Raw genomic sequence first — 26,311 nt, 5'->3', positions numbered from 1 at the left:
GTTGCGCAGTCAGAATTGAGTGGAGCAAGGGGGCAGATACTGGGAGGGGGTGGGGACAGCATGCATGCCCCTGTGCCCTATTCACACATTCATGTATCCTGTTCAGGTTTTATTCCTGAACAGGGGTTTATCCAGCAGCAAATTCACTTAGTGGACCTTGGAATTCTAGTTAGAACAAAGCACATCCCAGAAACCCAAATGTGCCCAGTACCAGTGCAGTGAACAGCACCGGCTCTTACTTCCGACCACATGAATTAATTTTACTATTCCTGCAATTCCACTACTGAGGCATTAAACAAGCCTTTCAGTGTGCTGATTTGGGAACTAACCACTAAGATCATTTGCTTAAATTCAAGTCAAATAGTTCATTCAGTGATACTTTGGAAACAGCCTATCTTAACATCCATGTTTGATTAATTCTGGAAAGAGGCGCTTCAGGAAAAGCCTGGGAGATACAATGTCAACTGTTTCTATTTCTCATGTTGGTATAGGAAATGCAAACTGTCACATAAATTCAGCTGTAGGCCAGTGGGCCTGTTCACATGTACTGCTAGGTCATGGTGGGTTAATTTCCCTTAATTAATCATATTCCAACCACAATATTTTGAATATATGTGTCGTGCCTAACGACTCGGGGGAGGCGTTAGCATGTGAAAGAGGGCCAGAAGCCCCCAGTGAGGATCAGGCTTTAGAGCAGGGAGATTTATACTTGGTGTCCACGGCACAAACAGTGCCCCCCCCCCCCCGCCCCGCCACCTGACTCTCAAGTTTTTGAGGGAGTTCCTGGAAATTAGGAAGGGAAGTTGGTTGTCATGGAATGTGCCCAACTCAGGCAGAGACTTCGATGCTTAGACCAATTAGAACAGAGAAGGAGACAAAGAAGTTTGTCCAATCCCCATGGAGAGGGAGGTGTGAGGAGACTGAGGTCCACGTGACAAATCTCAGAGACGTCAGAAAGGAGAGGGCAACTGTGTTGCTTGGAGCTCCTACACTATCTGTCGTAAACATAAATCTTGTAGTCGTTTGGAATAAAGATCTTTAGTTTTTATTGCCTGCATCTGTGTGAGTAACTGGGGACGTGAGTCACGACCTCACGACAATATGAGAGACAATTGACAGTACATTTGTGGCTTGCCATACATGTGCAGCTGATGTGGTAGGTGACTTTGATGGGAGGGGACAGCCAGTCCTTGTTTTAGGGTCATTAGAGGGTTATCTATCCCTCAAACAACCCCAAAGCACAATTTGCATGGCAAACTGCAGCAAAAGTCACCCATGGGCACCCAGCAATATATAACAGCACCCACCCCTAAATGAAGCCACAATGGGCAGTTGTGTTGTGTGAACTGCACAAAGGTGCCAAGAAGCCACAGGAAAGAACATCTATCCATTACCTTTACTGTACAGTTATTCTGTAAACATGTACACCACAACACCACCACCACAAGAAATTAATATAATTAAGAATAAGTAGAAGTAGCAGATGAGCGGTGCTTGTATGCATATTGCAAAATATGATGTGAGACAGAAAATGGTCTGGCTCAAGATCCTTTTCTATTAATAGCAAGTACAAACTGGGGGAGGGGGAAATAAAAATAAAAAGCACACTGTGCATGCCTATTACTTCAAAGCAGTACTAAGAAAGACCAAGGGCACATGCCAGTTGGATAAATAGGTCAGCCTTAGAGCACTTCAACGAGTTACTGTTCACAGCAGAAATGTGGAATTGTTGGGCTCCTGTGAGGATCATTTGGGGAAACTTTGTATTTCTAAAGGCTTTATTTACGCCCACAAATCTCCATAAATGTCCATTGCCAAGGCTATAGTAGCTCACCCTGAGCCACTGTGGATAAATTCCAGTAAAATCAGTGGAGCCTGGCCCTGTAAGATCATGCGTACTAAAATGAAATGGGGATGGAGATCATAGCAGACCTTCTCATTATAGCCACAATCGAAGGAAAATGACTAATCTGTGCTATGCATCTTCTTTTTCTCTGTGTTACTATATTTATCATTTGCAATATGTGTTTATTTCCTTTGTTATTCTCAATGAAAGAGGGAGGAAGAGACACAGGCAAAGACAAAATGCAGCAGTAGGACAGCTAAGCCGCACAAACACAGAGACCCAAAACATATAGGAGAGATATATTTAAATTATTAAATGTTTTGTAGAATAATTCACTTAAGGGCACTATGTCGCCACTATTATTGCAAAATAAACTCAGGGAAAATTTCATGATGGCTTTCATGCTTTCTAAAGCAGTTCACTCTCAATTCTAAAGTCTGCATCACCCATTTAGCCCCATAAATATGTATGAACATAAATGTATTACATTCATTCTAGCGCACCAGTCACACATCTATGATCTGCCATTAATTGTCACATGATCATCGTTTTCATATCTTCCATTACCATGCATTTCTCTTAGATTTGCCAGAAACCACAGATAGCAATAAGCACTATATGCTCTACAGTTGCCTCTCCACCACCGTGGGATTAGGGGCACAGGACCCACATGAATGTGGAAGAATTGAATATCTCTAGGGACCCTGTTTGGGGACACCATGTTCTTTGTCTCAGCCTCACTCACATGTTGTCTTTCAGTGGGCACAAAGACTCTGGCGATACTTGCATTTTTCTCTAGAGTTATTCCTGGTTTTCCCACTTTCCTGGGAGTCCTGCACCCCTGACCCCCCAGATGTGGGCCACAGTCCATGGTGGTTAAGTGGAACCACAGTAACTGAGACTGGATAGGGGGTCCTACTTTACTGACCTTTATGTGAACTGTTATCTCATTAAGGCAGATGTATTAACTTTTTTCTTTAAAAAATGATTGGTTTCAGATGCCAAATTTTGACCCATGCAATACAGTGGACTTCTTATCTTGGATGACCTAATTTAGTCTTCCTCATTCTTCTCTAATAACACCTGCCTTCAATTATACAGCAGATATATAATTATATATTCATCAGCATGTGAGAAGAACTTAAAAGGATAACATGAACATTGCAGGGGATACATAATGCATTCTTCCACTGATGTGCTTTGAAATGTATTCTATTCGCTTCATGGTCCATATACAGTTAGAGCTTCAGTACAAGCAAACTCTGAAGTCACCACCTCAAGGTGAATAAAAAAGGTGTCACATGGCACACAGCCCAGAACAGGCCTTGTCCTTGCTGAATGCTGCTAGATACCATCTTCCAACCATCTTCCAACTCTCTGCTGTTAGCTTGGCATGTAGCTTCCCAAGCAGTTATTACATTCACTTCTTATATTGTGTTCGAGGCCTTGAGAATTACGAAGGATGTGATTCAAGTCCTGTATGGGAAATCCAATAATGCTTTGCTCCAAGAGAGGGGGGCAGATATGTAGTTTGTGCTGCTTTTAGCCTAGCAATGAAGTTTAGACTCTTGGACTGAAATCTCCTGGTATAATATACACTGCAGAGAGGTGTCAGGGCATCGGATGTTACAATGCAATTTAGAAATCTGTTTACTTAGGCTTGCAAATGTTTCTGGAGCCATACCCAAAGAAGAGGGGCAGATCAGCCTCGGCAGGATATTATGATGATTAAATGAGATAATTAAATGTGCCTCTAGTTAGCCTGTACTTAAACTAGAATCTGTCTGCCATGACTTATAGACTGTGTAATTCTAGAAGTAGCCTCCTTCCATTAGCAGTAAGCAGATCCAAGACAAACATTTTTCAGAACCTCAGAATCCTGGCTGCGTTCACGTTTTTCCACTGAGTTATGAGGCATCTGAAACCAGTGTTTTGACTTGAATGACATTTTTACAAAGCACAAATGCTCCACAGGCAGAAAAATCTGTGTACCAAGTTTCAGTCTGAATAGGAACGCTTTTAAACAAGGCGCACATCATTAAAAAGAGGTGCCTGTCCCATTTTAGAGCCTAATGATTATATGTGAACAGAAGCTGGAAGGGGAAAAAACACCAGAGAGAAGATCACGGAAATGAAGCTGATCCTACATGGTTTTGCTTTAGAGCAGACCTGCATAATAGCATATGCCTCCTCCTCTTGGTTTGTGTGTGTGTGTGAATGCATAGTGTGCCAAGCAGTGCATTACAGCCCACCAGGTGCTTTGTAGCCTGCCTTGAATGTCAGCCTATTAAATGGGAGCTGGGAGGGAAAAATCATCAAAACAGTGTGCATAGTCCATTGTTCAAAAGGGCTTGGTTGACTGCAAAAACCTCCAAAGGCATTAAGTTCCCCATGTGCCAGCCTGTTTGTACTTTCAGGCTGCATCAGCATGTATGCAATTTTATCTGCACCAAATAGCTGCTGGACTGCCCAGCCTGGGAAAGGATGCTAGACTACATGCAGGGGTGCAGAACTTCAGGTCTGGGGAGCCAAATGCAGCCCATCTGGTCCTAATCTCATTCTAAATCATCATCATCATCATCATCATCTGTCGCTTGTGAGTTCACTGAGAGTCACCTCACTGACTTTCACTCCTGGAGGTTGTACTAAATTATATCTGGAGGGATGGGAGTACCTATTTTGAAATTAGGCAAACCAGGCTTTTAATCCCATCTATGAATATCTGCTGAAACCATCATGCCAGCTAGGGGACTTGTTAGAATGAACCTTTCCTCCTCATTTTCCTCCTCCTCCACTTGCTGAACAGTCAAGAGTGGAATCCGAATGTTGCACATAGTGCTGCATCAAAAAATATTCAGCATTTTTCCAAGCAAAATAATTATTCTAATATTCTTAAAAGTCAAAACAAAGTGAAACCTATTCTCATTTAATTTGATAGAAAAGAAATTAGTTTCCTAAAAAGTGATACTAAGAGAAAGAAGAAGAAATGAGTGGAATTCTCATAGGTGAGTGGATGGTCTTAGTTATGAGCTCTTGCATTGTAAGTACCTCTTCCTGGTGCTTTGGAGCACTCCTGGTTTTTCACATTTCAGTTAAAGCTCAGAGGAAGCCATCATGAGGTGACTCTTCCAGTGGGATTTTCCAGATCATGAAGTGTGGGCAGCTGGGAAACTGGAAAAATGAATAACAGAGAGGGGAACAAAAAGAGATCATGAACATCTCATCACAAATTAGGTGAGCTCACTGAAAGTGAGCTTTTTGAAAGAGCTCTGAGGAAAAAAGAAAAGAAAAGGGGAAACTTCTTTTACGAGTGCATTAATAAATAAATATTCAGGATATTGAAGGACAGCTTTCTGGACCCCTCTAGCTGTACCAAATGGAGGGCAGTGCAAAGTGATGGCTGAGATGACACTGGGGGAGATATCAGGTTGCTGTCATTTATCATTTTACTTTGCCTGGTTTATTGTATTGCTTGGGTAGAAGCAGAAGACATGCGTGGCGGGTGGCAGGAAAGAGCACATGGCAGACCGGAATTCACCGTCCGGCCCCAGCTGGCATGATGCTCACAGGATTCATGTAAGCAGAGAGCGGGAGGCTGCAGGATGATGATGTGCTCAAGTCCTTCACTCCAAGTCTCGAATCGAGTTTCAAGTCATTGCAAAAAAATCTCGAGTCAAGTCTCAAGTCTCCTGTCAGGCCTCAAGAGGCGGCAACTTTAAGAGAAAAAGGGAGTTGGTGGTGGAGGGTGTAAGCTCCCCCCACCTCCATGTTGCCACCTGCACTTCTCTCAGTGATGCATTGAGGTCCTTTACCACAACCATGATTTATTTATTTATTTAAATAGATAGATAGATAGATAGATAGATAGATAGATAGAGATAGAATCCCTATCCTACCTCTGCCCCCTTGGAACTCTCTCCCTCCCACTGCCTCTGCGGTGTTTGTGCCTGCCTTTCAGGACATCCTGCCACACGGTTAGCCCTGGAGTGACTTGGTCCTGAAAATGTAGAAATCTCGAGTTGAGTCAAGTCAGTTACTCATTGCTTTCGAGTTGAGTCCGAGTCGAGTAGTTAACACAACTTGAGTCAGACCTGGGAGCGAGTTGCTCAACTTGAGTCCCCAGCAGGAGGAAATTCATGAAAGAGGAAGAAATGAACAATCTGGGACTGAGTAAGCAGTCTTGGTTTCTTAAACTGTCTACCTGGTTAGAGCAATAAACCACAGGTTATATAGTAACCTATGGGTTGGCTGTACATGTGAACCAGGTCCACGCATCACTTCTCTAGCCAGATAGCTGTGTAAACAGTGCCATGAAATGTTGGAAATTAGGAATTTGTACCTAAGGAGAAAAAGTGGTTCTAAACAGTGGAAATGTGATGGGTTGTATGGAAATGTGGTTATAAAGATGAACATTCGGCTTCTAGGATCTGGGGGAGTTTTGTTCCATTAAGGAGAAATGTCCAAATTACACCAAGAACCAAATTTTAATCTTAAGAGTAAGTTTGCAAAATATAGAAGAAGGGTTGGAACTTAAATTTTAAGTATTAAAATATTTTCAAAACCAGGTAGCATTTTGGACATATACCAAAATATCACTGTTCTTCAAAGAATTATTAGCTATTGTGTGCTAGTGCCATTATTCACAGTAGACAGTCTATTCTGCTAGTATGCCAAAAACTTTACAAAAGTCTGTGAAAACTTCCTCATGCTGTCTTAACAATGTCAGTGCTTTTCTTTTCTTTAAGCCTTTCATTGTTATTTTCTGCTTTTCCATCACAAACAGGTTCTGAAGACAGCAATATGGTGCAGAAATTCTATCAAAGTAACTTTCCCCTGGATGGTACTGTATTCAGTGACAGAAGGAATGAAGAATTTTAAAAGGCAAAGGAAAACATGGAGGGTGTGTTACAAACTCAGCTCCTAAGAGCATTAGCTTGGCCATATTCTACCCAAGGTACAAAGATCAGCAGCTGCAGTAGGTGTTTTAAAACTCTGAAAATCAAGACAACTGCACTACTGCAAACTTAAATATGGGGAACAAGGCAGACTATTATCAGAAGAAATGCAGTGGCTTTTGTTCTTTTGTAATGGCTTCTTGGAATGTGGTATGAATGTGATCTACACAAAGAAGCAGAACTTCTCTGATGTGAACCAATCCTGCAGACTCATCCTACGAGCATTAAATATGATGTGCACAGCCCTTACTTCTAATATGTCCAGCATATGAGGCTATACTTGCTGTGGGCCAAATTAGACATGTACAACTACTACTCAAAATAAGACAGAAAATACCAACCACATATTTAGCTTGTTGCTTCCCATGATTCTTAGTAGTACCAATATTGTAACATCACAGTATGTATGTATGTATTTATTTGGGTTATATTCCATCATTTTTCTTCCAATAAACTCAAAGTGGCTTACACCATTTGCCTCCTGCTGCTCTCAATCTTATCCCCACAACAACCACCCTGTGAGGTAGGCTGGGCTGAGAATCTGTGAGTGGCCCAAAACTATCCATTTGACTGCTTGGTAGAGCGGGAACTAGAACCCAGATTGCCTGAATCTCATGCTTACTCTCTTAACCACTACACCACACTGCCGTTGAATATGTTCATGCCCGTGTTGTACACACGATGGGTAGCATTTCTGTTGAAGGACAGGAGTAAGATAAATGCACCATTTGCACATGTTTAGCACAATTCTAGGTTAACTTAGAATTTAACCTAAGTTAAATGGAGTGGAGAAACTCCTGAAGGGCAGCTAATGAGTAGAAGCAGCACTGAAGGCAGCCCTGGCAGATGTTCTTCCACAGACAATGGCAGTGATGCTCAAGCTAAGTTTGGATAGTGCTACACCGAAGAAAGCAATGGGAAAGCCCTTCCAAGTTTTTCTTCCTTTGAAAATCCTATGATGAAACAATCCAAAATGAAGCAAGAGAGCATCAGGAGATGAACCTCCCAGGTCAGAAGACACAAGAAAAACACAAGGGAAAAATAGCACTGTTGCTAATGAGGCATCTAGATTAAGCTGAAAGGAAGTCTAGCAGCTGACATGTACAGAGGTGAAAGGAAAGTCTGATGCTGCGCATACAATTGAAACATGGAATGTGAGAAGTATGAATTGAGGTAAACTGGAAACCATAAAGCAAGAAATGGAATGGCTAAACATATACTTTGTGTAACTGAAGAACTGTGGGCTGAAACCACAGATATTATTAAGGAAGAATGCAAAAATGTAGCAAGAATTCCTGCAGCAAAACCAGGGAGGAATGTCTATATGGATGATGGAAGAAACACTCAGAATTGTGAAGGACAAGTGCAAAGCAAAAGCAAAAGGGAACAGAAAGAGGTTCAGAGTCCTGAATGCAACTTTTCAGCAAGTATCAGGTAGAAACAAAAAGAATTATTGCAGCAACTAGAGCAAATAAATAAAAGAGTACAACAAAAGAGGCAAAATAAGAAGTTTCTTCCTGAAGATTCAAGAAATCCAAGGGAAATGCAAACCTAGTTTAGGAATGCTGAAAAACCAACAGGGGAACATTTTATCTGACCAGGATAAAATAAAAAGATGGAAGCACCAGAATGTGCCCCTCCTGAGTTTGTGGACTCCTGCAATGCTTGGCCCTGTCTTAGAAAGTGAGTGGAACTGAGAGGAAGTCCACAAACACTCGGAGAACCCAGGCTGTGCAGCTTGAAACCTTCCTCTGTTTCGTATGTGGCACAAGCAAAGGCTGCAAGCCACATGCACGAAAGAAGGAAGCCAGCTGCTCAGCAGTCATGTGAATGCTTGATACACTTGCCAGGAAGTAGGATCCATGACTGTGAAAGAGTGGGCCAGAGTCTGGGGATCTAAGCCCTGGAAAGCCTATGGGCTTCAACCTCCAAAATGAGTTCCTTCCATATCCCGATAGAAACAATATATGGAAGAATTATACAGAAGAGATTAAAGGATGACAACTCTTTTGTGTGGAATCTTATGAGGAAGAACCTGTAATATTAGAAAGTGACATGAAGGCTGTTCTGAAAGCACTTGGAAGGAATAAGGCACTCAGAGCAGAGGGGGTACCAGTAGAGCTAGTCCAAGCTTCAGAGACAGAATCAATGCTAATCCTAACAAGAATATTCCAACAAATATGCTAAACAAAACAATGGCCCGGTGATTGAAAAAGCTCACTATACATTAGAAAGGAGATGCTAAGCAGTAAGCTAGAGGATCATTGTGCTGATTTCCCATGCAAGCAGTGATGCTTAAGCTGTTGCAATGAAGAATTTTACCCAAGGTTCCATTTGGATGCCAGGAAGCACTTCCTGACAGCTAGGACCCCAATGGTATGGAATGGGCTTCCACAGGAGGTGGATGAGGCCCCAACACAGGAGGTGGTCTGAGGGTGTTCAAAGATAGGCTGGACATGCACATGGTGGGCATGTCATGAGCGGAGCTGGCTGGAGCCAGGGGTCAGTCTAGATGACCTGGGAGACCCTTTCTGACTCACTTTGTTCCTGTTTTTATGTTTTGATAATGTATATGCCGAGCAAGAAGTTAATTCTTGCTATAGCATATGAATGGCTAACACTTGCTTGACTCTTATAAAGGAAACTCATGTTAATTTCTAAACTAAAATAGATAAGTGCAATGACTAAGACCAGCGAGTATGACAAATGCTAATGTTTCTTGTCAACCCCTTTTCTCAGGCATTATAACCCACTTCTAACCCACTTCAGGCATTATGTTGCGGTTTCTCCCATGTTGTCTCTTTCTCTCAAATACACCCCACTCCACTTTCCTTTCATTACATTAAATATAAAGAAAGTTTACCCTTAGTCACCATTTTCAGAAGACAGAGTAGAAATAAACATCACACACAGACACACAAACATACACATTTCAAAGGCAGTCATCTTTCTGTTTATAGATTCAGGTTTCAGGGATATCTCCTCTGATTTAAAAGGCACTAGTACCAGCCTCAGGAACAGATGGTGTTTCTCCTGTCATTTGGTACTCAAAGTTTGAAACTCAAAACTCATCTTCCACCCATGCTGAAAACAATTTCAGGGATGTTTATATTTAACTCCATTGTAATGCTCTTTGTATTACATGCTGTTTAGCTCTTCTTCATCATCATCATCATCATCATCTGCAACCCTGGATGTCTATCTTCAATAAGGCAAGTTAAGAAAAACATATTTGCTCTTCAATGGCTATTCAAGAGCAGTGGTGCAGCTAGAGACTGACCACAGAGCTTGGGGCTAAAGTCCAGGGTCCTGCAAAACAATAAGGGAATGCGAAGGTAAAATGCATCCCACTCAAGCAGCAAATGATGGGGGAAGGCAAACAGCCCCATCATGGACGTGCTCACCAAAACTGTTGCTGCTCCTTACAACATTCTTTTTTCTTACTTTAAAAATGCCTTACCATTGGGACGGTGAGCCAGATGGTTATCTTTCTACTTTTCAAAAAAGCATCTTTTCTGTAACAAAATGGTGCTGATTACCCAACACCTGTGTTTTGTATAAGAGCAACAAAAGCCATCATCATCATGTTCCAGAAGACGAAATGGCGCCATGATTGAAGTGTGTTGAAAATATGAAATTGCACTTGCTCAGAGTAATTCCCATTTATGAAAGTTGACAAACAGCTTTTTTGTTTGTTAATTTCTTTCATTTTTGCATAACTGTACCAGGAATACAGGTTATAAAGTATGGAAGAAACATGAAATGTCACAAGTGAAGTAATTTGTGTGTTGCCTAAGCGCTTCTGCCCCTGTGAGACCATGAAGTCCAGGGCCGAAAATTACCCAGTTCTACCACTGCTCAGAAGGAAATTCAGAGGTGAAAAACAGGCATGACAGATGGATACTGATTAAAAATGTACCAAAGAAACTCTTTCAGGAACAGTTAATCCTTAGAAAATATTGCTGGAGTCGTCTGGGATGGAATTGGAGAGAAACGATTACCACTTTTGCCTAGCAATTGTGTGTCATACAGAAGGAGCTTTTTCTTCCCCATTGTATCTCTGGCATTTAGGAAAGATTTCCTTGTTTTTAGCAAAATGAATGCTCCCTCTTCACTTTCATTATAATTTTTTGCATCTGCTGGCTTTACTCACTCCTAGGTTTCTATAACAGGGACAACCTCTTTTAGAGGGTCACTTATTAATCTTAAAATGTTTGGCACATTGGAACAGCTTTTTTTTTTTTTTTTTAGTGGAATGGTCTTCCCTTGTATACCAAAGTATCTTGGAACAAAGTGTTTCTGGGCATGTAAAGAGTAGTTTCCCTAATCTTGAATGTTGAAACTGGATCTTGTTACTACACATGGTTGCCAAACTCTAAAAATCACCACCACCTCCAAAAAGTCTTGATGCCCATATTTATTTTATGTGTTATTTGTGAAAATTATATACCACTGATTCTCAAAATGATTATCCGTGACACTACAACCAAAATACATCTGAAAGTTATTTCACACCTTAACAAAAATTAATGGTAAATAAATCTCCATTAATGCATTCAGGGGAAAAAACCAAAATGAAAGAAAATAGTAAAAAGTCTACGGGTCCTCTGTGCCAGCACATGTGGCTACCTGGGTTGCAGAATGACCAAGCGGTGTACGATCTCTTTCATTGCACAGTCATCTCTGTAGCAGTCAACAGCCTCCCTGGCTACTTGCACTTCGGTAAAAGCCCAACTGAACTTCTGCAGTGGGGCTGCTTCAGATTCAGGTTTATGGACAATCAGAACGGTGGCAGAGTAAAGGAGAAATACGCAACAGAACAAAATGCACAGCATATTTTGCCACCTCCCAATGCTAAAGTAAGCTAAAAACCACCACCAAAAGACATTCATGGATAGGAGAGTTGCAAGGGGCCATGAAGGCCATCAGGTCCAACCCCCTGCTGCTGTGGGACAGCAAGTTACGCCACCCCACTCAGGTGGCTGTCCAGGTTCTTTTTGAATGTCTGTAGTGTGGGAGCGCCCACCACCTCTCTAGGCAGCTGGTTCCACTGTCATATTGCTCTGACCGTGAGGAAGCTTTTCCTGATGTCCAGCCTGAATCTGGGTTGCCACAGCTTGAATTGATTATTCAAGCTTCTTGAGAAAAGACAGACAATGGAATAAGACAATAAGACAATGGAAGCCTCTTCTGAAGGGCAAGAAAAAAACAAGTCATGAAGCTGAAAGGAAAACTTCTGCAGGTTATTATAGTGTTTGTAATTCTTCCTCGTGGTCTCTGTACATCACGCATATGGACTCTGCACCTGGCTGGAGCCTGTTGATGGGAAGTTTCTACAGCTAAGCATTAGTTTGGAAAGAAGTCTCTCCCCTTCCCATTCCCTGCATCCATTTTTTCAGCATTTGCTACCCTTTTCTCCCTACCACTTTCTACTCCTTGGTCCCCTACTCAGGCACCGTCTCTCCATGAACTTCATTTTCACTCTTCACTTGTAAAATCCAATAAATTAAATAAATAAACTTTCTTACCTGCTTTCTCTCTGCTCTTTTGCCTCCTTCTACCACTCCTTCCACCATTCTCTGCTCTCTTCCTTCCTCATCAGAACCTGTTTCCATTTGGTGAGTAAAGTCCCCTCTTCCAGACAGACACTCCCTCTACCTTTCTGTTTGGGTGAGGGACACACCTCTGAACCAGATCCACATCACCAGATCTTCACAAAACAGGCCAGAAATATGGGGCCAATCAACTGAGGGCCAGGGCCTTGGAAGTTGCGGGTCCCAAATGCCTGGTCACTCCTGTTAGCACTAGAACCTAGAAACCGGTTCAATCCCAAGAGGGAGCCCCCATCAATCGTTGCTCAAAAGGACCCATGAGACCATTCATTACTAAGACAGAATCACCATTGGCTATTGACATTGAGGGTCACTCGGTGCCACAAAAGGCCCAGTCAACCATTGATGCTGAGGCCCCTTGATGATGAGGGAACTCCCATCAGCCATTGTCACTGAGGGCCACCTGGTGCTGATCTCTCAGCCTCAATGCTGAGGCTGCTCGATGCTGAGAGAAGCCCTGTCAACCACTGATGCAGAGGCTGCTTGGTGAGCCCCTGTCAACCATCAACACCAAGGGCTTCAATACCGAGAGAGATCCTCTGTCAACCACTGACACCATGGCTGCTTGATCCTGAGACAGAGGCCCTGTCAACCATTGACCCAAGGCCACTTGATCCCAAGAAACTGTTCACTACTGAAGAGAGGTAGTGAGGGCCACTCCGACTTGAGACTCTGTCCAATACTGAGGCAGACGTCCTGACAGTCTTTGACATTAGCGATTCCTGATGCCAGGAAACCATTCTGTACTAAGAAAATTCTTGAATCCAAGGGAGGAACAGTCACTCTGAGAGGGAGCCCCATCTACCATTGACACCAAGGCCCAGTCACATCACCAGTCTCTTGTTGATCCTGAGAGGGCTCCAGAGCATCCTGCAAGCTTTTAAAATGTGTGCTGCAACTTTATGTTTTTATTGTTATTTGTATTTTATATTGCATTTTATTATATTTGATGTACTGATGTAAACCAGGGAGAGAGCTTTGGCTATCTGGTGGTATAGAAATAAAATTAAAAAAAGAAGAATCATAGAATTGCAGAATTGGGGGGGGAGGGGAGGAGGGGAAAGAAGAAGACGACAATGATGAGAACAACAATGATGACGATAAAGACAACAATGCTTCATGAGAATCTGTGGTGTTTCTTTTGGAAACAAACTCATTTACTTATTTAGCATTTATTTATTGTACTATGCTGCACAATAACCAAAACTCCATTTATTGAATTCATCCTGTTTACCTGTTGGAAAATATTAATATACAAAAATTGTTCTCTTTGTGTGTACCATGTGCGGCACATGAGATTCAGAGTGAAATGCCTAACAGCTATACATACGTAGGCTTTTATTTTGCAGGTTATTCTGTTTCTGCCAGGATGCTCTATGCTCTAGGTTACAAGTGGGTTTGTGTGTTTATGCGTTTTAAGATGTAGGAGTGGACTGCTTATTAATATTCTGTATGAATTCTATTGCAAAGAAAATTTTAGACAAGGTGTGATGCGCTTCTAAGGTCATTGATGAGAGGCAGACTTATAAGGAGAGTATTTATACTTTAAAGCAGGAGACACTTTAAAAGGCTGCCAATATGCATGCGTGCGTGTGTGCGTATACACACACAAGGGTTCTCATGCTCTCGTGTATGTATTTCTGCAACTGACTGCTATGTGGTGTTGGATTTTATAGAGCATAAATCTCCTTTTCATCAGCATGTTCTGGCAACTACCCTATACCAAGTCTTCTAGCCCAGTATTTTCAGCACCAACTGGCAGCATCTCTCCAGCATTTCAGACAGGAATTTCCACAGCTCCTCCTAGAATCTGAACCAGGAACTGAACCCAGGACCTTCTGATGCTTTACCACAAAGCTGCAGCCCCTTCCCTAATTCGATAGCAGCACTCACTGGGTCACTCAGAGTCACCATCTTTATCCTAACCTACTCCACAGGGTTGTTGTGTGGACAGAGTCGGAGCAGGCCACCTGTGCCACCCTGTCCCTTGGAGGAACCATGTTTATCAGTTTAATGCAAAATGGTCACTGTGGTTCATCGCCACAATTTCGTACGGACAACATTTTTCTGTACCCTTGTAATGACACATAGTTTCCAGATGCCCTTTATCTGATAAGTGCCCTTTAGTTCAGACTATGAAACACCGTGGAATAACGAACACTTTTATTTCAAACATCAGAGCTTTGAACTTTCTTTCTCTTTGAAATAGGTCCACCAGGTGTCAACTCAGAGATCAAACTTGTACCTTGGAAAGGTCCCATCCTCTTGCGTGTCAGCTTTGAAGCCCAAGAGGCAGGGGAGAAAATGGTCTGGCAGCAAAAGAGACCAATGGCAATTTCTCCTCTGCTGCATCAGACTTTCCAGAAGGATAGCAAGTCTACCTTTCGGGACTGACATGGAAGTGCCAGTCCTGGACTGTTTTGCTTCTATTCAGGAATAGTCTCAGTGCCCACTTCCGGCACAGATATGAGGAAGCATGCTTAGATCTATTTATTATTTTATTTGCTATATTTGTACACTGCCCAACTGGCAAATGCCCTGTGAACAATTTACAATCATAAAATGAAAGAAAATCAGAATAATACAAAGCAACAATAATGTTAATAACACAATGTTAAATGCAAACTTTTAAAACACTATATTAAAATATTAAGGGGCAAGCCATAAAATTAATGAACAGACCAACAGATTGATGATTCAATGTCTTCTTGCTGAGGAAGGTCTTAACCTGGCATCTAACTGCAGACAATGCCGACAATGGGTGGATCTGCCTAGGAAGGACATTCCACAAATGGGGGCACTACCATGAAGTTGCCAGATGCTCTTTCCCTGGAAGCCATCTGGTGTACCATTGCCAGTGGTGGCATCAGCAAAGAGCTTCCAAATATAATTTTACCTGTAGGCAACTCCTGTGGGCAGCTGGTTTGCCACCTGGCATGCTGGACCAGAGGAACTTTGGGTCTGATCCAGCATGGCTTTTTTGTGTTCTTAAGTTCTTACGTTCTTAGCATTAAGGCAGGAGCACATGGGGGAAAGCACTCCTTCAAGTAGGCTGGTCCAAATCCATTGAGGTTTTTAAAGTTCAGCATCATCTCTTTGAAATGTGCCAACTGCACTGGTTTGCAGCCAGTTTCTGGACCCAGCACTGGAAGATCCATTGAAAATGGCCAGTCCTGGTAATCAACTGCACTGATCTACAATGGAAATACCCAGGTCATCTTAGAGGTAGCCCCATGTAATCCGGGGTTGGGGTGGGAGACACTATATTGGCGAATTGCACAGGCTGATTGTGTAATGGCCCACCACCAGCTCCACGAATGGGTGCCGCATTTTGCCCAAGTGTCCTTTAACAGAAGCCATGTTTGTTTAACAGCATTAAGCAAATAACCACATTTATAATAAGGTGTTGGGAACAGTCATTAGGAGATGCTGATGACACCCAACTCTATTTGTCTATTTGTTAGGTGTGGTTGTGCAGGAAGGAGTGGATGATGTCAAATAAGTTGATGGTAAATCTTGACAATAAGGAGACACTGTGAGTGGGTGGTTCCCGTGGCCTATATGAGGTAAGCTACTTGTTGGAAGGATCAGGTTCATGGTCTGTGGGTACTCCTCAAATCTTTATCACTGGAGGCTCACTCAGATGGACTCAGTGACTAGGGGTGCCTTTTGCCAGCTCGGACTGCTATGCAGCCAAGTCTGGATTCCTGCAGTGCACTCTGCACATGACTTCCTTGGAGAATGACTCAGAAGCTACAGAAATTGAGGGCATTGTTATTTGCTTAAGGCATATCCATCCTTGCCAAGTGATTCTGGAAACTGCAGCTGCCTCTGCCTGGTACCAAGTTTCTGAATGGCTTGAGGTGTCATTATGGCACTGGTGGGGGGACCTTCCCAAGCCTTTCCCCATGAAACTATTGGAAATGCAACACATGTGTTAACATAACACAAGCATGCAGTTGGTACCAGAGCTAGCAGGATTTGTCACCAGCAAAGCATGCTAGTCCACAAGACAGCATGGTAGAAATTTTACAGCAGGCGTCAGTGGAGAGTCTAAGGATTTCCCTTTGACATTGCCATTCCATTAGCATGCATAGCCAGTGTGAATATGCATTAATGCAATAATGATCTTGAGTTATAATTTTCAGAACTTCACTTGTAGTCAGCATTCTGAAAGGTTCTCCTCCCAACAAAGCAAATGTAATCTTCATAAATATCTGTTTATTAACAATGGGAAGCAGTTAATTAAAAGACACTTTTAATGTATTAGTTCATTTGAACTAACCGTATCCTCAGCAGAATAGCAACAGCAGTTCCTTTTGCCCAGTTCACATCCCAACAGTTTGTACCTCTTCCAACACCAAAATGTGCAATTAATTTTAGATTCATAATAAGATCAGGAGAATTCCTTCTTCTGAACCGTTCTATCATAAAGAACCCCAGCTAGCAGTCACTTAATTAAAGGTAATTTTAATAACTGCCTTTCATTGCTACAACAGATTATGTTATGCAGATTGTATTAGTTTAGCTTCTTAACAGATGGCTTTTAAATACTATCTCTGCAATAAAGGGACTATCTAAAGGCCTAGGGATCTGGAATTAACTAATCCATTTTAGATAGTGTACTCTGTTTGTTACAGTCCATCTCCTGGGTGAAATTTAAGCATCTACCTTTGCAATTATTTACATTTTCACATTTTAAAAGGCTGAAATGAAAGCAGTGGGAAGGGGCCACATTAGGGCATTCTCAGATGTACCTAGGTTTGGAATTCTCCACACAGCCAATTCACAGTGATATTTGATGAGACTGTTATTTAAACAATTTGTTTTCTGCCCCACAGAGTGAAATTCATACTTGGGTTATTGGAAGGAGGTCTGCCATATGTCACATATGCAACATCACTCCTACGGTTTATTCCTCTAGTCAAGGAATCCAGCCATCCACGCCTGCTAGTCCCCTTGCTTTCCAGTGCAAGTACTTGCCTGAGAGTATCTAACCCATGAAGCAGCAGAGCCATGCCTCAGAAGATAGCTTTCAGCAAAAGCATTGCATGTTGAAGAGCCACACAATAACTTTGGGCCATCACCTTGCACAAGGGTGACAACCTTCCAGCTGCAATTAATAAGGTTGCGAATTGATGTGGCTTTGAGGCTAAAGCTCTTCGTGGAGAAGCAACACGGGGACTTCACAGCATCTACTATGGTGGTAGACTACAGAAACATTTAGACTATAAAATTTGAAAGCAAGAGTTATCTAATTGTTTCTTTGGGTGGGTTGGAATGGTCCTTTGATACAGAAAGCTTCTAAAGTGATGTACCATCTGTCAGAATTTGAACATATTGTGCCCACCCTGTCTGAGTGTAGACTTTCCCAATGACGCCCTTAGGCATGACCCCTACCCTGGGACACTTCCATAGATCCCAAGAGAGGAATCTGTCCATTCCATCCCCCTCAGCATCTCCCAGCCCTCAAATCTACCCTGGCTTAAGCGGTATGACTGCAAAGCTATGCATTGGTCTGGAATGTTTGCCCAGAGTGGTTGAGAATGTTATTGCAGTGTTTGCCAAATGGACACATTTAAATTCATTTAAATTAATTAATGAACTTTAAAATCAAAATGACTCCAGAGTGCATACTTCTAGGCTCCATTTAGCATGCTTGGTTTTATTGCCCTGTTGTTATGGTACTGAGAGATGGAAGGACAGACAGACAAATACATATTATTATGTGTATATTTACCTGCATTTGAGCAATTATTGCACTATTCTGTAGGTTCCAACTACAGACCTCTTGTTCACTTTAAATCTTTGCAAGTTTTAGTAAAAGAAAGCTTCACAGGACCCACATAGCAGAGTTTATGAGCACTCAAAAATAACCTGCATAACCCTTGTGATATCTTCAACCTTTTAATTAGAAGTTATTACAAATAATTTTTTCAGTGTTGAACCCCAAGCTCCATTAGGATTATTCAAATCTAGAAATAGTGGCAATTTTTTTCTATGTCTTCTTAGGAAATTGCTGATATGCTTCTGATAAGATTAAACAGGTTGACCCCTTTCTTTTAGAAGCCTATTTAAATTGTCGTATTATATACTAGTAAAATAAATAAATGAAAGGTGATTTGAGACTTGAAGGACTTTCGCCATGGAGCCAAATTTGCCATGGAGCCAGTGAAATGTCTGGCCCAAGACTGCAATTATTAGAAAGATTCCGATTTCCTCACTTAGAAGCCAAGAGTAGCCCTTGAGAGATCAGTTTCCATTTGATCTGAAGCAGTTCAATGGTGCAGTGGTTTACCTCTGGGAAACAGATTCCATGCTTGGGAAAAATTAGGACTAAAATTATCCTTATGCTGAGAGAGATTTACAGAAGCTGACCTACCAACTTCTGAATCTGGGGGAAATGATCTGGAGAAATTTTCATACACTATTTTCACTGATCTCAACTTCAAATGTTTACACTTATATATCACATCCATACAGTCCTCAGAAAAGAAAAACAAAGTTTCTTAAGAGCCTAAGGATCAACAGAACAAGGACACAACAGGAGACATTCTGGAAATTTAGTTTACCTTGGAATTGACTTGTACAAAGCAATCCAATAATGTCTATTCCACTGCATTCAGGCACTGGATTTCAGTCTTAGTGATTTCAGTCTTTCAGTCTTAAGCCTTAGGACTGAAAGATTTCAGTCTTTCAGTCTTAAGTCTTTCTTCATCTGAAAATTAAATACATAATATATGACCTTGGAATGAAAAAAGCAAAATAGGTTTTATAGGAAAAATTTGCACCCAGGATGTTAGACTCCTATTCACATAGAGCAAAAATGTGGACATGGGTTTTGATTCCAAAAATAAACATGTGCTTCTCCTTGCTACTCCATGCAATGACTGTGTGATTGCTGCCTAAGGTTTAACTGGTTATTTCAAACAGTATTCATCATATCAACTAAGTTCCTGTTTGTTGGTTTAGAAATATAAATACCAATATCCTCATATACGAGGTGGGCATGATGAACCCCAAGTTCTTCTCTGTTCTCACCTAGCCAGAACTCCCAACCGTATAAACAATTGTCCAGGTTCCTCCTTCTTCCCTGCCCGATTGCTGATGCCTTTTAGAATACGCATAGCTCTGAAATCTGTCAGTTTTCTTCACTACCCCCTTTTATTAAGGTTGACTGCCACAGCTGCAACATTTGTGGCAGCACTCTTCTAGCTAGTTGCTAGCTTTGCCTACGCAGTCCCTCTGAATACTGCTGTATCATGATAAGCTGTCATTCCAGGTAGGAACTTGTGTGGAATCTGATACGGGGGTAAAATCTGACAGGTATGAGGAAACTGATACAGGGAATAAAATCTGACAGATGTTCATTATTCACCCACCTTTGTTAGCCTCCCATTGTCCCAATTTGCTGTTTTGCAAGTCAAACCAGCATGTGCATGACTGTCTGTGAGGCGGGCCATTGCTTGAGCATTAGAAAAAAGAAAATTTCCTCACATTGTGCTACTTGTACAAATCAGAAGCTGGAAACAAAGGTGTTATTGCACTTTTTGCATAAATTGCACTAGAACTTCGTAGTTTCTGACTTCTTAGTAGTATAAAATGCATAAATTTACAACAGCATGATTTGAGCAAATGTCCTTTGCAGCCATCTTAGAGATAAAAGTCCATGGGACCCCACGCCCTCCCCACCCAACTAGCCCACTTCTGATCATCAGGTCAGAAGCAGACAGGAAGTCTGCTGGACTTTCCAGCACTGGCACACCCCTACTTTTGGTTGTTACTTTTCCCCTCAGGATAACACTACGGCATAACGTGGCCTCACCTGGAGGTGGGGGAATGGTCCCTGCCAGCTGGCTTTCACCAAGAGGAGCTTCCACCAGTACCACCAAATATTCAGCCTTCATTTTCGAGAGTCCATTTCATTCTAAGCAGAATGGAGTTGAGTCTTTCTGCTTTTCCTTCTGTACCTGGAACATTATCATGCAGCATATCAAGCAAAAGTAGACCTGGGAAATGTAGTGTTCCCAAGGGCAGCCAAAGTGAGATATTCTATCTATCTACATGCTAATATCCTGAAGAAATTATTACTTGGGATGCAGCCTGGCCTGCTTGATTCATATTCTGAGTGCACATGTTCTGCATCCCCTGCAGGTGTCTGTTACCAGCTTTGTAAGCAACTTGAAAAGCATCACATTTTTTTCCAGAAGTTGTTCTGTTTATACACTCTGGAGATATTGTTTTGGTGGCAAAGACATTAAACAGCACTTGAAACCTCTTTTCACTAGAAGCTTCTGTCAGCTGTTAACTAGCTTCTAAGGGCGCAGCCTTCCTGGTATGCACTCCCTAGATGACTGCTTCTGGTCTTGGAGGCTTCTGAGTATCCTGTGCCCTGACAAGCTGCTGCCAGCAGAGTGGGGGCAGTGGAAGAGGCAGCTATTGCATTTCCATCCTGGCCTTTGGAGCTTTTCTAGTGTGCTGCTGGAAGGGTCATAGGATTTTTCCTTTCTACTCAGAATCCCCCTTTTGTGTAGCCCCCCCCCCACCAGAATCCTTATTCGCCTTTATGGGGACATCCAGCACCATTCTTGCCACTTTAGGAAGCAGATGTCACATTTCATTATGTAGCGGCTGCAGGCAGCAGTGGGGGAGAGTCAGATCACGGAGTCTGCCCTCCTGGAGTCATGCCATTGTCTATGGCAATGGGAAGAGAAAACTGAGCATTCCTGTGGCCTCTTGGATGCTCCTCAGGGGCCACAGGATTCCTCTGAAAACACCAGATCGGCTGACATAGCTCACTTTTGACATTAACAGCCCCCCTCAAATTATTTGAGTCAGCTGCTGCCTGCATGGGCTCAGCCTTGTTTATTCATTCCTTCATTCATATCTAGGTTCCTAACCTTTTTGCTAGATGGCTGATTTTTAAAAATGTTTCTTCTGTTGTTAGCAAAAAGGAAAAACAGAGTAGCACTGAATGCTGGTGCTGGATGGAGAATGAGCACTGAACTGAAAAATAAACCCCAGTGTGTTTCACCCATGCACTGTCTGCATTAATTAAAGAAAGCAAACAAGGGAAAAAGGACTCCTGAAATTTCAAGACCACCTGTCACCCCTTGCACTTAGCTGAGAGCAACTTTCCTGAGATGCAATAGTGTTCAGCTGACTAAAAGTCTGCTGCCTTATTCATGCCCAGTTAGGAATGAGCCAAATTGCCACTAAAATGATTTATTAATCTTAGGTCTTCTGGTACTTGACATTTTACATGTTGTGACTGGAAGATCTTAATTAGGAGCCACTGAGATCTTACTAAGCATTCGATCTGCTAGATTTCACTGAAGCTGCACACACACGATGTTTGATTGCTGACTTCCTATGGAGAAGTGGAATGTGTCATTTGCTCATTAAATTTAGCTCATTTCCACATGGTGGGTGTTCTACTTATCCAGGCTGGTCACTGAGCTTTTCTCAGTTACCTGATATGCTAGCAGATGAATCACCACAAATGCAATACTTGAGATCAAGGGCTCACATCCCTCACAATTGTCTATACAATATTTTCAAGGTGTAATGGGAGTTTGAGCCTGGGGAGGGGGCATTAGGACAGAACTCACAAGGAAGTTCTGTACAAGCCCCTGTGAAATGCGTGAGAATGACTTGAACCAGCTTCCCTCACAGCCAGAGCGACTGCAGCTGTGGCTTCGGGAGTTGCCGCAAAAGGGTTACATGCGACCAGAAGGAGCTGCAACACAGTGGGAAGGTGCTCGATGCAAAGGGCCACCTTGCTGACCAGCCTCTAGGCAGTGGCCTTCTAAAGTGTCCTCATAATGCGAGTTGTGGAGGTGAAACAGAAATGAAAAAGTTCAAGTGAGGAGGAAGCCACTCACAGGAACTGTTTGAAGAGAAGTGATGGCCTCTCATCCTGACCTGTTTCCTGGGCAATGCATCAGAACAGAAAGTGCAGATTCCACTCCACCCCTACCCAAAGTTCCACTGAGCACTTCGAAGATGGCAGCAATGTCCTTTCTTGAAAACTGAGTGGAGAAGGATGCCCATAGGCCATGGCCCTGTGTCAAGGCAACATGAGGCCTGCATGCCACAGGTGGACCCCGTGGCGCAGGTCCTGCCTCTCCAAATGTGAAAGGGTAAAAATCATCTTACAAATGCTGAAAATAAATTCAGCACCCGCTCAGAGAGAGGAGGGTTCTACAGACTTCCCAAAGTGGCCTACCACCCTTCCTCATGAAGATGCAATTCCAGAACTAAGAGCACTAGAGAATTCAGGCTAGCTACTACTCCTGAGTCAACTTTTTTTGCTCTTATGGGTCTCATCCTTTGGGAGAAAATCTGTTGGGGAGTTGAAGCCAGTGCTGGGTGATGACCTGAGCTAAAAGTTTATGAGGCCATTACTTGTTCTTGCTTTTTCTGACACCTCCCTCTCATTCTCTCTCTCTTTCTCTCTCTTCCCACCCAGCAGGCTGTCAGGGAGAGGCAGATTGTTCAGTGTTCTGACCTGATCACCTGCAGAAAGATTTTGAAATTAAGAGTCAATGCTGCATGGTCACACATGGTCTACTCCCAAAATACATTTGCTGCTGATAAAGCTGTAGTTAGAACTCAGGGCAGGTTTGACGTCTGATAGTTACTTCCCTCTTATATTCAGTTTTGGCTTGAGCCACCTACCAAGGAAAATGGAGCTCCCAGTCTGGATAGAGAGATATATAGCTCACTTACCTCATGCACATCTGAGGTCTGCCCATACAAAAGTACACATTCAAATTAACACACGGCAGTAAAGAGGAGATAGTAATATAGAAAAAGCAACAGATGACCCCAAGTTCAAAACGTCTTCACAAGGTGAAGATGTGCCATTGAAAGTCTATGGCTTTGCTTATAGTTACTCTAAGGATGCAGGATGTGACTTGGCATCTCTTGCTTGCTCTGTTAAGATGCAGACAAAAGTGAGCACTGAAAGGCAAAAGCGAAGCAAAGAACTAGACTGTCTCAATATGTTATGGCATCATTTTAAAAAGAACTCTCCAATACCTAACCCTAACCCTAGCTGCTTCAGCAGGGTCTTGGGTTTCAGAGCATGTGACACCTGAAGGAAACCAAGTACTGGGTTCCGTTCTAGATATTTGTCTGAAGTTGAGACCACTGCCATTGCAAGATGTCCATTTTTGTTTATAGCAGACTAGAAGGTTTCTCTAAAGAGCTACACATACACAGGAAAACTAGGTGTCATTTCAAAGAGCAGGATTTGCTCCCCTCAAAAGACTGCCCATTTAATTGCCATCTCCACCACTGAGGTTCACTGTTGTTGTAAGCTGTCAAGCTCCCCTGCTCTTGCAGCTTGCTAATCACCTGTCTTGCTATTTCTATAATGTCTCCTTCATCTTTCTTTGTCTTTTATGATCTAAGAGACTAGTTATCATCTCTAGTAACTAGTATACTGGTCCCTTTTTGCGGTCTGGTACACAGCTGAGTTGTTTTTCTCTTTTGTAATGAGCATGTATGAATGTGTGTTCAGAACATGTTGAGAAAGCAAAGTCTATGTTTTTGGACTTGAGTGTTTGATCTGCAGTATACACATCATATGACTGGAAAATTCATATGCACGATTGTCATTGTGTGGTTGTGTGTGCATGGGGTCATGCAGCAATACACCTTGCCCCTGGTTGTCTGCACATCAGAGACCTACACATAAGCAGGACTCTGTCCTACTTGATGTCTAGTCCGTGCAAGTAGAAATCTTAGGGAGAAGATCAGCTTAAAAACTAACATACTATCTGTAGTTAGGGTGGCCATACATGACTCACCAAATTGAGGACAAAAAAGGACATATGTTTGCATGAAATGTATGTATAGCAATGTATAGCTATGGTTAGGAATGATTATAATAATTTAATAGAAAACATTATAGGGCAAAATGTGGAAAACTGACCAGTTGACCCGTGTGTCTACCTGTTCATCTACTGACCAGATTCTAACTGGTGGCAGACAACAATTTAGCTGGGTTATGGATGGTAGGTTAAGGGGAGAGCTATCACACAGCCTACATGTATATGAAATGTAGGTGAGAAATCTGAGATGTACTAGTCCCTGATGTAAAAAGTGCAAGATGCTAAATAATTACCATAAATATACTTTTCCACTATGCAAACAGATGGCTCTGTTAAGGTGTGAGAGGGGTTAAATTTGATCTAGATATATGTTATCTTTCCTAATTGTCAAGAAGCACATGCAATGGTATACCAGAATCTTCAGCTGTCACTTAGAAAGAGATAATGGGAATAAGTTGATCAGCCATTTCAGAGCAGGCTGTCAAAGCTGCATTCACTGTTATACTTGCATAACAAAATCAATCCCCCACACCCTAAGGCAGCAGCCGGGACACTTGACCAGCCAGCCCATGAGCTAGGGTGAGACTGTCACCACGTGGAGCAGATCAGGACGAGTGGTGGATTGCAACTCTTCATCACCAGAACTTTGCCCACCACTGCAGCCCACCTACCGTGGACAGAGCGGGCACTCCAGAGAGTCATGCCAGCCCCTCTCACGCTGCAGCAAATGAGCATGAGAATCACCCTGCTGGATCAGAGAAGAGCCCTGTTGAGTCCCACGTTTGCTCCCTTGGGAGCCAAACAGATGCCTGCAAACAGACACATGGACAGGAGCATCCCCTTGCTCATGTTCCCCAGTGCCTGACAGAAAGATGCATACTGCTTCCATTATCAGAGGTGTCATGTAACCATCATGACTCGGAGTCACTGACAGTATCAATAAACGTGTTTCATTCCCTTTGCAAACCATTCAAGTTCATGGACAACACTATGTCTCCTGGTAGCAAGCTTAACTGTTTAGCTATGCACTATGTGAAGAAGTATGTCTGTTTTATCATCTAGTTGGCTAGCTATCCTTTCAGATTCACCCCTCATTTAGTTTTTTGAGATGACCCCAAGTTCTACAATTGTGAGAAGGCAAAGACTTCTCCCTGTTAAGTTTTTCTGCACCATACAAAATAGGATACATCTTTATATGTCCCCTTCCTCACACCCCAATTTGCTTTCTTCTAAGCTAAACAATCCCAAATAGCATAACCTTTGCTCAAAACTGAGTTAATATACCCTCTTGATCCTTTTGGTTGCTCACCCTTTTCTCTCACATTTTCCAACTCTTCAATAACCTTTTTAATGAGTAAACAGTATACTGTATATAGTATTTCAAGTGTGGTCAAAACCTAGATTTGTATAAAGGCATTATGGAATTGGCAGTTTTATTCTTCATTCCCTTCCTAATGATCCATGACTTGAGACTAGCCCTTTCCACAGCCATTGCACACCGTGTCAGCAACTTAACTGAGCTTCTTCTACCCTAATCCCAAAATTCCTTTGCTGGTCAGTTACTGCCAGCTCAAACCCCATCGGTGCTAAATGAGAAGCTGGGATTCTTTGTCCCATTCATAGTACACTGCCAGCATTTACTTACAAGTGCCAGCTGATTCCCATTCCCCCAGTCTTCTAATTATTTGGAGCTCTTTACTGTCCTTCCCTCCTCTTTTTTTCTTGCAACTACTGTGCATCATTTGCTGTTTTAAAAAGAGTTGGCTACCTCACTCTTTATTCCAGATCATTTACAAAAAAACAAAACAAAACAAAAACCTGGCTTGGTCTCAAAACAGAATCTTGAGGGGTCTCACTGTCTATATACCAGCACTACAAGAATTGAGCATGTATTCTTACTCTGTCCCTTTTTTAAAGCAGCTATCAGTCAATCAAAGGCTGTTTCCTCTTATCCCAGGAGTGAACACTTTGTGTCTTTCCAGGTGTTCCTCAACATCTCTAGCTGGCACAGCCCATGACAAGCCATCATGGGGTTGCAGATCAAAACAACTGGAAGGT

This window comes from Varanus komodoensis, unplaced genomic scaffold, assembly GCF_004798865.1.
Source record: "Varanus komodoensis strain SLA01 unplaced genomic scaffold, ASM479886v1 scaffold49, whole genome shotgun sequence".
Lineage (NCBI taxonomy): Eukaryota > Metazoa > Chordata > Lepidosauria > Squamata > Varanidae > Varanus > Varanus komodoensis.
The sequence above is the reverse complement of the archived record's forward strand: the minus strand, read 5'-3'. Positions refer to the sequence as shown.